The following is a 12561-nucleotide window of genomic DNA, read 5'->3' as shown; positions in this document are numbered from 1 at the left end:
AATTCGGAGATGCTTTATTTAGATTATCAAGGCATGAAAACGGATGTCTTTTCTTTTCTTTCTTTTTTTTTGAATAAACATATAATATATTTTTATCCCCAGGGGTACAGGTCTGTGAATCGCCAGGTTTACACACTTCACAGCACTCACCATAGCACACTCTGATTGGAAATTTAGTGTGTTCCATGTTTGGGGCCCTTCTGATTCATCCTGCCTCACCATTGCAACTCTTTGGGGAAGGTTTTTTCCTTTCTTTAACTAAATTTAAAATTTTAATTCCAGTATACTTAATGTACAATGTTATACTAGTTTCAGGTATACAATATAGTCATTCAACAATTGTATACAGGGATGCCTGGGTGACTGAGCTAGTTAAGCATCTGCCTTTGGCTCAGGTCATGATCCTGTGGTCCTGGGATTGAGTCCCATGTCTGGCTCCTTGCTCAGTGGGGAGACTGCTTCTCCCTTTCCCTCTGCCCCCTGCTCATGCTCTCTCTCTCTACCTCAAATAAGTAAATAAAATATTTTTTAAAATTATATTTAAAAATGAGATCATAAGTAGGCAGAGAGGCAGGCAGAGAGAGAGGGGGAAGCAGGCTCCCCACCGAGCAGAGAGCCCGATTCGGGGCTCGATATCAGGACCCGAGATCCTTACCTGAGCCGAAGGCAGAGGCTTAACCCACTGAGCCACCCAGGTGCCCCAAGATAAGTATACTCTTAATCCACATCACCTGTTTCACCTGTTCCCCCCCCCCCACCTCCCCTCTGGTAATCCTCCATTTGTTCTCTAGTGTTGAGAGTCTGTTTCTTGTTTTGTTTTTGTTTCTTAAATTCCACATTATAAGTGATACCATACAGTATTTATCTTTCTCTGACTGACTTATTTAGCTTAGTGTTCTACTTTTTAGCTCCATCCATGTTTTGTTGCAAATGGCAAGATTTCATTCTTTTATGAGGCTGAATAATATTCCATAATGTGTGTGTACATACACACAACCCCCCCCATCTTCTTTATCTTGCCATTTATAGATGAACCCTTGGTTGCTTCCATAGTTTGGCTATTGTACATAAGGCTGCAATAAACAGAGGGGTGCATATGTCTTTTTGAACTAGTGTTTTTGTATTCTTCGGGTAAATACCCAGTAGAGCAATTACTGGATCATAGGGTAGATTTATTTTTAATTTTTTTTTTTTGGAGCCTCCATGACGTATTTATAGGGAAGGTATTTTTATGTCCACTTGACGGATGTAGAATCTGAGGCTTGGAAGATGGTGTGCTTTGCCGGTACAGGGGGTTGTACCTGTAGAGCAGCTAAGTGTCTGGCTTCAGTGCCTTTGCTCTTTTCCATACACCAACTTCTGATAGCTGATCTTAACAAAATGGCTCAACAATGATCTTTTGGGGGTTCACTTATTCCCTTTCTCATTTTTGTTGTGTTTCCACTGAAGTCCTGGACCCAGTGGCGCACTTTTTTTTTTTTTTTTTTAATCTTTTATTTAGGGCTGCCTACGTGGCTGAGTTGGTTAAGCATCTGTCTTTGGCTCAGGTCATGATCTCGGGTTCCTGGGATTGAGCCCCACATTGGGCTCCCTGCTCAGTGGGGAGTCTGCTTCTCCCTCTGCCTGCTGTTCCCCTTGCTTGTGTTCTCTCTCCCTCTCTCTCTTGCTCTCTCTCTCTAATAAATAAATAGTCTTCACAAAAATAAAGAATTTATTTGAGAGAGAGAGAGCGAGCACAAGCAAGGGGAGCAGCAGGCAGAGGGAGAAGCAGACCCTCTGCTGAGCAGGGAGCCCGATGTGGGGATCCATCCCAGAACCCTGAGATCACCATCTGAGCCGAAGGCAGACACTTAACGATTGAGTCACCCAGGCACCGCCCCAACCCACACCCGCCCCTAGGGACACATTCTTGTTTAAGGCCTAGTGAACCTTCTTAGGGTCAGGGTCACCAGTCTTAGTTACAGGGATTTCCTGTGCCCTCCCTGCAACGTGAGCCTGTCAATTAAAGATAAATATGTATAAATGACAATAGATGCCAACTGACAAGAGGCTAGTGTTTACCAGGACATGCTTTCAAGCTCTGCAGTTGTGCTTTCTTTCTTCAGTTTTGCTGGTTGATCCCAAAAGGAAAGAGATCCCTAGGTCATCTGAGGACCCAGTGTAGGAAAAACTATGGGAGGAAACCAAGGCTGTTGTCATACATTCAGAGGATTCCATTTTAAATCAGCTGTCCACATTTTAAAATCAGGAAGTTTCATGTAAAAATCCAACTTCTATCTCCTCTTGAAAAACTAGAAGTTCTGCCACTGTCTGTTGCCTTGTATCTGGGCCTTACCTTACTTGCTGGCCCCCCTTGATAGTTGGGTTTGCAACCCCTAGGCTAGAATAAAGGAACGGATAGAAATGCTCAGTTCAGTGCAGTAGGCACCAGGACAGCCATACTGCTTGTGGAGAGTGAGAACCTTCCATCTTCCACCTGTGGGGCTTTGAAAGGACTGTTGCCTGGATGCCACCCCAGGACAATTGAATCAGAATCTCTGATGCTGGGTATTGTTTGAAAAGCTCCCAAGGTGGTTCTGATTTACAGCCCAGTTAAGAAACTCTGTTTAGGGTTTCCACATAAATGACACTCACACCTTGGGTCTCGGTCAGAGAAAAGGGTTTATGAAGTCTTGAATGCAAAATTGGTTTCTTCCAGTCTCTCAGCTCCTTTTGGGAAGCCCCTTCATTTGTCCTGATTTACACCTGTGTAATTGGGCTTTTAGAAAATTTATGTCCACATCTCTGGACCTAAGATGTGTTTTTGCAGAATCCTGGAGAAAGAAAATAGACAAGAAAGGAACAAAGCGTTATTTCAAAGTATTTGAAATGCTTGGACCTCTAGACTATCATATGGCAAATCTTAAGAAATCCTAGGAAACAGGTAATGGCATCTGGAGGCTACCTGCTCTTTTCTGTGCACCCTTGTTCTAGAAAGAAAACATAATGATAAAAACCATAAAACAAACTTGACAGGTTCTTTTGGAGACTTTTTCATCCCCTGAGGAGAAATTTCATTTGCAAGCACTGGGAGAGATTGGTCTCTGTGGGTATCTGACGGCTGCCATGGGCAAAGCTACAGTTACAGTCCATTCCAGCCTCCCTGCAGGACACTGGACAAAGGCTGTGTCCATCAGCAGTTCCTTCTTCTGGGGCCACCCTGGTCAGCAGTGCAAATGGCAGAAAATGACATTTGCATCTGGGCAAAAAAGCATTATAAATGCTAATAGCTGTGCCTTGTCAGGGTCTCTCCATGTCAGTGAGGCATAGTAGGTTTGTGTCTGCCGAAGGTGAGATCTTTGTTCTTCCACTAGTCAGAGTACCCTTATAGGCCCCTTTGATTTACTGGGAGATCTTTGGTGGGGCCTATAGGAGGACCTTCATCCAGAGTTGACGGTCTGTGTCATGAGACAGAGTTCCATTCATACTGGGAAAGTCAAAGCTAGCACTTGGGGACTCAGCCTGACCTATTTGCAGTTTCCAATAAAAAATGACATGGTTTGTCAGGGAACCATGGGGATCTTGACATTTATATCTTTTTATGATATTTGAAAAAATTTTTTAGATTTTTTTTAAAATTTCTCTTTTGCTCCCTTGTTTCTCACTTCGTTTTCTGGAACAGTGATAAACTTGATAAAGTAAATGATCTCATCCAACTTCCTTCCCACTGGTCTGCAGACCTGGATCCAGTTCATTAAATTATCAGTTTTATCACCTATAGAATGGGGAACACAGTATCTGTCCAAGGTGGACAAAAATGAGTCTTTCATCAAGATTTAATTACTATTACATTTACTATTTTGGGGGCTTATCTCTGTCCATCAAGTACTCTTAGAAAGCTCCTTGGGGCGTGTTCATGACCCCTTAATTAAGGGGACATCAGTCTATCCTGGCTCACCTATCAAGCTGCTTGTGTTTTGTGAGGGAGGGTATTGGCCTCCTGAAAAGACCTGGCTTTGGAGTTCTTTGTAGGGCAAAGAGTGTTTCCGCAGACCTCACCAGATGATGCAGAAAGCCCCATAGCTCTGCTTCCTAACCAGGGGGTTATATCAGAATCAGTTGGGGTGACGTTTTCAAGCTACCTGTGCTCCACTGCCCTCCTCCACAGACATCCAGGTGCCTCAGGTTTTGGGGGTGGGGTATAAAGCATATGCAGTTTCCCAAACAAACATTTCTATTTGATTCTGATCCTTTCTCCTCAGGTTGGGTACAACTTACCTTAGGGTAAATTGAAGGTTCTCTCTATGTGGCCTCACCTCTGACGTACAGTGTTCCAGAGATAGTCTGTTTGGAAAATATCTGTCACCTGATGAGTAAAGATTGAAGACAGAAGAGTAGAGACGTCAGCATTTCTGTGTGATGCCCGAGGGTTCCCCTGAAGAACTCCCAGTTTGGACATTTACTGGTCAAAAACACTTTTCCCTTCTTTTCTGCTCAAACAATCCTACCCTTCAAAGTCTAACTCCTATTATGACCTACCTTTGATTGCCCCTAGCCTAAAGAGCTTCTCTTTCTGCACTTTTAATTCGGTCATTGTCTGGATGATTTATGTGACAATTCAATTAACAACTGATGGCCTAGCTCCTTTGTCAGTTGAATGCAATTTGTCTTGTATTGCTATTTAATTTTCACTTACCACTGTCTGGTGGAAAGAGCACTGATCTGAATTTTCATTCTGGTTTTATTGCTAACTGCATATCCTTGGCAAGATAGTTAACCTTTCTGGGCTTCAGAGCCACAGTTATAAAATTCTGCAGTTCTCTCTCTTGTCTCACCGCTCAAGCTTGGGTTCTTGCTCAACTCAGGTTCATTTAATTTTACTTTTTTTGACAATCATTGTAATATAGTTTCTAATAAGGTTCCCATTAATCCCTGCCCCCTGATATTCATGACTTGTGTCATTTCCTGCCCTTTAGCATGGGCAGAACCCAGGGAATAGAATATGGCAAAAGTATGAGAGGTCACTTCTGACATCTTGCCAATATCCACTGAGTTATCTTGGAGGAGGATTCTGCCTCCGTTGAACCTTGAGGTGACTGCAGCCCCAGTCATGTTAAACCTTATGACCACAACCTGTGCAGTTGCTGAAAGAGATGATTAGCTAAGCCGTGCTTGGATTCTTGACCCACGGAAATGGTGAGATAATAAAGACATGTCTTCAGCCACTAAATATTGGGGTAATGTGTTATGCAGCATAGATGGCTAGTACTATCTATAAGATGGGTTGATGGGTATGGTAATCTATATACTTGAGTTGGCCAGATAAAGCTAAATTTAAAAACATTAAAATAAATAAATAAAATCTAAAAAAAGATTATGTTGCAGTAACAAAAGACCCCAAAATCTCATTGGTTTAAATCCACAGAATTTCTCACTCACACTGTATGTCCCTGAAGCCTGGTTGTAGCTCTGCTTAGCATTTTTTTCTCTCCAGAACTTTCCATAACACAGATAGACAGAGCTGGCTCTATGTGGAACATTGCCAATCAGCATGGAAGAGGGAAAAAGAAAGCAGGGCAAAGTATGCACTGGTTTTTAAAGCTTCCCCATGAAAACAGTGCCTCCTACTTCTGCTTGTATCTCATTGGTCAGAGTGAGTCACATGGCCACATAGAAGTTAGAAAGGATATACTTTTGTAGGAGTCCAAAGTATAATCCTCCTCCAGGAAGGGCCACTAAATGCTTGTGAAGAGTAACACATAACAGACCGTCGCACAGTGGTTCAGGGGTGGAGGAGACACAGACTGATGATACACACCACAGCCTCAGATGAGTAGGGGCCCTAGAACCTGTTCACGAGGAGAGTGTGATTGAAGAGCTATGTTTCCTAGAGAAGGGTAGACAATGAAGGTAGTGTTAGGCACTAAGGAAAATTGAGGATTTTTTAAAAAGTATTCCCATAATCTCCATTGTTTTCTCCCTAAGATCCCCATAAATCATGAAGTCTCTATGGCAAATGCAGCTTTAAGACACCCCCCCACTCTGCACCCCTCTTCTGATGAGATTTCCTTCCCTAAGATCTTTAAGCTTCTACTATATAGACATGTAAGAGCTTCAGTTGTCTGTAATCCCATTCATAAAGTTAAACTGGGTTTCTAAACACCTGTCTTCCTGTAGTCCGTTAAGAGGAGAAGAAAGCTTGATACATGACCTTGGGCAAACCTGCCATTCTCTGGGCTCCACTCTTCTCAAATTTGTACATTAATCTCACCTTCTTGAGTAATAACCACAGTCCCTCTGGGCTTTCCGAATATATGAGGGGAGCTTAAGGAATGATTCCTAGCCCATTCATCTCAGAGGCCTTACCAGGCTGGCTTTATAGAGGCACTTTGATGGGAAGTGCTCAGATCTGAATGTCAATACATCTAGCTTGCAGAGCAAGAAAAGTTGGGCCTCACTTAGCTGGTAAGCCAGGCCAACATGATGGCTCTTTTGTTAAAACCCGAACCAGGTTAAACTTCTGCTGATGCACAGCAGAAAAATGTCAGGGCTGCAGATTACCTAAAGAATAAAGGAGGAACTTGTCCAGGATCCTTTTTCCCATAAAATATACTTTTGCCCTTAGGCCCTGCCTCTTTGGATCATGCCAGATAGCATTCTTTTTCTCCTGAGGTTATAGTTTATGTCAGGAGAAATAGATTTCACTTCGATGAGTTCTCAAGGAGGCATAGAAAAGTCCCAGAATCATGACTATAAAAGTAACCTTAGATGCCATCAAAACCAAACACTGCCCAGCACAGGAGTCATGTCTGTGATCTGGAGACTGTTGATCAGAAACAGGTTTTAAATTTCCCAAGATTCTTTAGGATTTGATCCTATCCCAGTTTTCTTTCCATATTGCTCCATAGGGAGTATGTGGGAAAAACACTGAAGTCCATAAGAAGGCTCTGGAGACAATAGCATTCTTCCTAGTGACAGAGCAAGTTTTGTCCTTGGCATAAATTGTCATTTTGCAGCTGAAGTACCCTTAATTGTTGGAGGAAATGTTGAGAGAGGCCAGAGTCTGGACCCCAGAAATCTTACATCTGAAATTAACTACATGTGAAACAAATTTATCACTCTCAGGCATGTTTTTTCCCTGATAAGAGGGAAATAATAGTTCTTTTAGATAGTAAATTGGCAGTGCTTTTAAATTACTCGATGAATCTCTTCTGTAATAAATTGTGTAACTGCTTGCAGGTCATTGAACTGCTCTTTGAGTATTATCTTTCATTTCATAGCACCTAACTTTCTCCTTCTCTACTGTGTGTCGGGTACCATGCTAAATACTGGGGGTACCAAGGTGATTACATGTATTCTTTGCCATCAAGGCTTTCTTTGTCTAGCTAGTGAGATAGACATATGATAATATACTGCATGTTGGGTGTTTTAGTAAGTAAGTACATGTATAAAGGTTTATGGAAATGAAGACAAGATAAACCTGGTGGTACGATGGCCAGTGGATGAAAAAGGTGTCTGATAAGACAGATAAGATAGGTCTTGAAACATGAGCTTTTTATTTTATTTTTTTAAAGATTTTATTTATTTATTTGACAGAGATCACAAGTAGGCAGGGAGGCAGGCAGACAGAGGGGGAAGCAGGCTCCCCGCTGAGCAGAGAGCCCGATGCGGGGCTCGATCCCAGGACCCTGAGATCATGATCCGAGCCGAAGGCAGAGGCTTTAACTCACTGAGCCACCCAGGTGCCCGAAACATGAGCTTTTTAGATGTTCAAGGCATCGGAAGGATGTTGCAGGGATAGAGAAGGGCATGGACAAAGGCAGAGGTATGAATGTTCAGAATGCACATGGTTGTCAGGGCTTCCTCGCACGGTAACACTACACTCCCTTTTACTTGGGTTGAGCCGCTTTACTAGTTCTTCGGGCAAATGAGTTGGAAACCAGTGAAATATCACTTCCGGGCCAAAGCTTTTAATAGCTTGTTCAAGACTTTCTAGAGCTCTTTTGGCACCTCCCTCTCTGGAACACAGCCAGCGATGTCAGACCTGGTGATATTCTGTCATTCTTGGTCCCTGAGTGGCCATAATGAACGCAGTACTTCATTAACCCTGATACACATGTAGGATGAGTGAGATGTACATCTGCTTTTTCTCAGGTCACCAAGATTTTGGAGTTGTTTGTTATGGTAGCATAACCCACTCTACTCCTCTCCTTCAGTACAGAAGTAAGAAGTAAGTATCCTATATCCATCAAATAAAATAGAACATAATCTGCTAGGACTGGTTGGGAGTGGAGGAAAAGGAAATTGGAAATACGGGCCAAGATCAAACTATGAGAAACTTGGACACCATGCTGGAGAAGTCAACTTGAAATTGTAGCCAATGAGCAGCCATTGAAGGATTCACATTGCTCTCTGTTAAGTCACATAGTTCATCTCTTAAGGCATCCTAGTCTGCTACTTTAGTACTGATGTACACTTCCTACAAGTTTAGTTTAGGCGCTCTGGATCCAGAAAAGTTAGAGGAGACGACGGGGTACCTGTGGCATAGAAAGTGTGAGCTAGGTGTGCTGTTCCTTCTGCTGCACTGCGGGTGTGCTGTGCAAAAGAAGCCAGAGAAAGATTTCTTTGTCCTGGGGCAAGTATCTTTTCATTACTGATACCTCCCTATATCTGACATGGGCTACTTTTATTAGGCTAGACCTTTTAGGTAAAAAAGTTTGCTTTTAGTGTTAGTATTTTGAAAATGTAATTCTTTGGATTCACCTGTGCTTCTACTTCTTGTTCATTGGAATGATCTATTGCTGCTCTGAATTTCCCTTTTCTGCTCTACTGTTCCTTTTTGGTCTTGTTTACCCAGCTTTTACATTATCTATGTACCCTAACCCCCAGCATCCCAGGCAACTCAGTTTCCCTAGATGTCCTTGCTTCTGAGACTTTGCATATATTGCCTATCTGCCCCCAACATTCCAGAGTGGGATGTTTGTTATTGTTGAAATTCTACCCTCCCTCTAAGACACTGTAGTTCATATACTATTTTTCATGACTTTTTTTTCTCTCTGGTGGGAATTAATCTCTGACTTCTTGGGGCTTCCCTATCTATTAGGACCCTGACCTCACTGAGATGTTATATTATGAATTTTTATAGCTATGATAAGACCTAAATATCAAGGGCAAGAACTGTGTCTTGTTTATCTCCACAGTCCTCATAATACTTAGCAGTGCTATGAACATATTGAATATTGAGAATTTTTAAAAATTGAAAGCTTTGAAATTGAAAGTTTTTTTATCTAAGTTGGCTCCATTCCTGCATGGAGTCCAACATGGGGCTTGAACCCCTGATCCTGAGATCAAGACTTGGGCTGAGATCAAGAGTCAGGTGCTTAATTGACTGACCCACCCAGGCATCCTGAAATCGAAAGTTTTAAAATTGAAATCTTTAAAAAATTAATGGAAAGTTTTGTCTAATTTCTCTGCTTTGTTCCTTCATGGGCTGTCTGTAAAGCATGTAGTCTTTCCTATATCTCCAGCACATCCCAGTTGAGCATGAACTCGAAGTGTCCTTTATTTGCACATTATATTCTTCCAATTAGTGATAAAGATGTTTGGTTAGAATAAAGGGAGCAGGGGCGCCTGGGTGGCTCAGTGGGTTAAAGCCTCTGCCTTCGGCTCAGGTCATGATCTCAGGGTCCTGGGATCAAGCCCGGCATTGGGCTCTCTGCTTAGTGGGGAGCCTGCTTCCCCCTCTCTCTCTGCCTGCCTCTCTACCTACTTGTGATCTCTCTCTCTCTGTCAAATAAATAAATAAATAAAATACTTTAAAAAAAGAATAAAGGGAGCAAAATTAAATTTTAATTTAATTAGAAAAATTTAATTCTAGTATAATTAACATACAGCATTATATTAGTTGCCGGTGTACAATGGAGTGATTCAACACTTCCATGCGTTACTCAGTGCTTACCGTCATAAGCATATTTTCAATCCCCTTCCTATTTTAGGCACCCCACCCACACACCTCCCCTCTGGTAACTATCAGTTTGTTCTCTATAGTTAAGAGTCTGTTTTTTGTTTTATCCCTTTTTTTTTCTTTTGCTTGTTTGTTTTGCTTCTTAAATTCCACATATAAGTAAAATCATAAGGTATTTGACTTTCTCGGATTGACCTACTTCATTTAACATTATACTCTTTAGATCCATCCATGTTGTTACAAATGGCAAGATTTCATTCTTTGTTTATGGCTGAGTGATATTCTACTGTGTGTGTGTATCACATCTTCTCTATCCATTCATCTGCGGATAGACACTTGAGCTGTTTCCATTTTTCAGCAATTGTAAATGACGCCGCAACAAACACGGGTACATACATTTTTTTTGAAAGATTTTATTTATTTATTTGACACACAGAGAGAGATCACAAGTAGGCAGAGAGGCAGGCAGAGAGAGCGAGGGGGAAGCAGGCTCCCCACTGAGCAGAGAGCCCGATGCGGGGCTCCATCCCAGGACCCTGAGATCATGACCTGAGCCAAAGGCAAATGCTCAACCAATTGAGCAACCCAGGCACCCCTACATGTATCTTTTTGATTAGTGTTTTTGTATTCTTTGTGTAAATATCCAGTAGTGAAATTACTGGATCATATGGTAATTCTATTTTTCTTTCTTTTCTTTTTTTTTTTTTTTTTGAGGCAGATAAAGGTTTGTTTTATTGAATAACTGATCTGTGTAATTGCTGAGGCCACTATATACAGCCTGGTCATCCAGAAGCTTCTTGTGTGCCTTCTCTGCCTCAGCTCATGGATGTGTTTGATGAAAATATGCTTGTTTTTGAACAGGTTACCCTTCACTTTCAGGTATAGGCTGTGATACAGTTGGCCGTCAGTCTTCTTAGATTCAAGCTGTTACCTGAGCAGGTGCACAGAATTCTCATCCTCGTCATCCAGGTCACCCTCTCAGACATTTGAGCCTTGGCAGTACCTTTTCTCTTACTGATGCCCATATGCCTGCCTTCCATCAGACCAAAGTGTTTTTCCAGCACTTGAGTCTGGGAATGGTTAGTTATAGGCTTCTGGATGATCAGCCCGTCCTTGATCAGTTTCCAGATCTACTGATGGGAATTGACATTGGTAATTTCATTGGGGTCCAATCAGACCTTCTTTTTTGCCACAGTGGAGGACACTGGAGGCAAGCCTCTTAAACCTGAGCATGCTTATGGCTGTAGCCACGTCAGTAAAAGGAAAGTATTTTTAACTTTTTGAGGAGCCTCCATACTGTTTCGCATAGTGGCTGTACCAGTTTGCATTCCTAACAACTGTGCAAGAGTGTTCCTTTTCTCCACATCTTTGCTCACACTTGTTTTTTCCTGTATTTTTGATTTTAGCTATTCTGATAGGTATGAGGTGATATTTCACTGTGGTTTTGATTTGTACTTCCCTCATGAGTGATGATAAACATCTTTTCATGTATATGTTGGCTATTTATACTTCTTTGGAGAAATATTGGTTTATGTCTTCTCATTTTTAAGTTGGGTTATTTGTTTTTTGGGTGTTGAGTTGTATTGTTTCTTTTTATATTTTGGATCCTAACCATTATCAGATATGTCATTTGCAAATATCTTTTCACATTCTGTAGGTTGTCTTTTAGTTTTGTTGATTGTTTCCTTTCCTATGCAGAAGCTTTTTATTTTGATGCAGTCCCAGTTGTTTATTTTTGCTTTTGTTTTCCTGGCCCAAACTGAGGAAGTTTTGCTGTTAGACAATACTTGATTGGCAGAAGGATGGAAAGGGGTTTAATGGATAACAAAGTAGTTTGGTATTTGAGCAATAAGACAATCCAAAAGGCCAAGTGTTATTTTAAGCCATACAGGAAAAGAAATGACTCAAAATTTGAAGAAGGGGGGAGAGAAAAGTACTAGTAGCCTATTTTATCTTAGGAGGTTAAGAGAGTTTGTCTGCAGTATATCTCCGTGGATACAAACTGGTCACTGCTTCTATTTTGTGAGATGATCTGCTTCCTTTTTCTATATCTGTGATGAGAAATAGTAACTAGCTCCAATTACAAACTTTTCTTGCTTGGGGGCATCAAAGGTTTTTTTTTTTTTTTTTCCTAATGGACTCATTATAAATTAGCAAGAATATAGAAATTCTCCTAATAGTGCATGATGTATGAACCGTAGGACATCTCACACTTTTGTGCTCTCCCTTGTTTTAACTTATATAAATTGTCTCAGGAAGAAAATTGCCTACATCTTACCAAATCACATGCTTCCTAAAGACAGTTTATTAAATAATTCTGTTCAGAGATGAAAAAAGCATGGTGATATCTAAATGACCAAGATACCTCTGGCTTGCTTCACAGGATTGGGGTCATTTTCCAAACCCATCAACTAAATGTAGTATCCTCCTTACATGAAGATGAGCACCAACCTAACATCAGCAGAATTTGAATTTTTGAGTATTTTTCAATAGAAGAAGCACAAAAAGAAAGTTATTGCTTGTGTCTGGATAGAACACAATATGAGAGAAATTATTGCATTGGGAATAATTCCATCTCTGCAGAAGGATGGACTAAAACCTTATTAGGGCTATTTTCC

The 12561-nt window shown here is 41.3% G+C and overlaps 1 pseudogene; it reads right to left on the bottom strand.

Annotated features, from left to right (window-relative positions):
* Positions 1-8466: 8466 nt before the first annotated feature.
* LOC116863964 lies at positions 8467-12351 on the bottom strand (annotated as a pseudogene).
* Between the last annotated feature and the right edge of the window lie 210 nt (positions 12352-12561).

Source organism: Lontra canadensis, unplaced genomic scaffold (assembly GCF_010015895.1).
Source record: "Lontra canadensis isolate GAN:19392208 unplaced genomic scaffold, GSC_riverotter_1.0 scaffold4, whole genome shotgun sequence".
Taxonomy (NCBI): Eukaryota; Metazoa; Chordata; class Mammalia; order Carnivora; family Mustelidae; genus Lontra; species Lontra canadensis.
The sequence above is the reverse complement of the archived record's forward strand: the minus strand, read 5'-3'. Positions and strand labels throughout refer to the sequence as shown.